Here is a 1,424-nt window from a genome sequence, read left to right on the forward strand (position 1 = left end):
TGAGAGTAGTTGCCCCTGATATTATACGTTCATCACCAAATGTCAGGGTACTGCTGTGCAATTTTTATTTTTCTTCCCACTTTTGCCTTTGTCCACAGTTCGAGGAAAAAAATCCAAGTATTTCTTCTTCTTATTCGTGGTGGACATGAAGACTCGGGTATACCCTTTTACAAGCAAACCACTGGAAAGGGTTGCCTAGACCTACAGACTTTTCGGAAAATCTGAAGGAAGGGAAGGTCTGTGGAAATCCCGCTGTGTGAGAAACGTGGATCGTTCAAAATCCAAGCTAGGATTATTATCAACTTCGATGCCACTTTTTAAAAACATCTCAGTGTGTTTCGGTGAGTCAGAACTATCATGACTGAAATATTGTAAGTCATTCATATTTTTTTGAAAATGTTTTAAGTTGTATACATTATTTGTATGCATTTTAAATTGTGCACTATTTTAAAACCTTCCTTTATCTTAATAATCGTTATTTGTGTCAAAAGTGTTGTGCAGTAGTGAAACCACGCTATTATTCTTATCCCCCCCCCCTTTTCATTTCAATATTGTTGATGCCATGTTCGAAGTCATCGATTTACGGAGTGTTTGTAGTTTCCGAGTTATTTCAGATAAGCTGTCAATGAGTTCACTGAATGAACGATTTTAGCCAAAAACTGCGTACAAGATGGCGTATGAAGACTAAGGAATTTTTTTGTTTTACTTTTTGATTCTGGAAACTTTTTCCATTGCGCAAAGACAACTAACGCTGTGTTTGAACCTGTGCTTTGTAATAGGTGGATGTGTCTGGCTGCTTGTGTAATAGACCCATTCAAAGAAGGGCAATGGTGTCAGCAAAATACTGACCCTTATCTCCAATTGCTCTTTTATCCATCTGTTGTGCCATGTATCTCTCTGTTATTGTGTTTTTTCTTTAAAATTTGAACAACTACAAATGTAGTAATAGAAGTTAAACAAGACGGCACAAAATTAAAAGACGGTAAACTAAAGTGCTGTAAAAGACTTCTAAATGTGCCATAGACTGAAAAGGAGATTAAATAATTTAAGTCTGAAACAATAAGAACAAACTCCTCCTTCCCCCTTAAAAAAACACACACAAAAAAATAAAATAAAGGGAGACTGTCATCTTGACTCTCCCAGAAGTAAGAAAACGAAATGGTTTGTTCATCTGAAGAAATACAATAGCCTGGACAATATCTTTTAAAGGATATGTTCCAGAGAAATGTGGTGAAGAAGAGTCAAGAAGACAGACATCTTTCAATAGCTACAGCTAGATGCATTTTGCTCAGAAGGGCTACTTTTAGAGAGGCAGGGTTGTCTGGAATAGGAAGAGATGGAAGGTAAATGCCGAATAGGAGAAAAAACCCCACTGCTTTGGTTTGGTTTTCATGGAGTCGGCAGTGACTCATACATACATATAT

The 1,424-nt window shown here is 36.9% G+C and overlaps 1 protein-coding gene across 1 annotated transcript in view; it reads left to right on the forward strand.

The window, feature by feature from the left end:
• LOC101858612 (cyclic nucleotide-gated olfactory channel) overlaps positions 1–1,424 on the forward strand; it is a 200,372-nt gene continuing 198,948 nt past the window's right edge. The window contains exon 1 of the mRNA XM_013079966.2: positions 1–341. The gene's annotated coding sequence lies outside the window, so the exon portion shown is untranslated. The remainder of the gene's footprint in view (positions 342–1,424) is intronic.

This window comes from Aplysia californica, unplaced genomic scaffold (genome assembly GCF_000002075.1).
Source record: "Aplysia californica isolate F4 #8 unplaced genomic scaffold, AplCal3.0 scaffold00069, whole genome shotgun sequence".
Classification (NCBI taxonomy): domain Eukaryota; kingdom Metazoa; phylum Mollusca; class Gastropoda; order Aplysiida; family Aplysiidae; genus Aplysia; species Aplysia californica.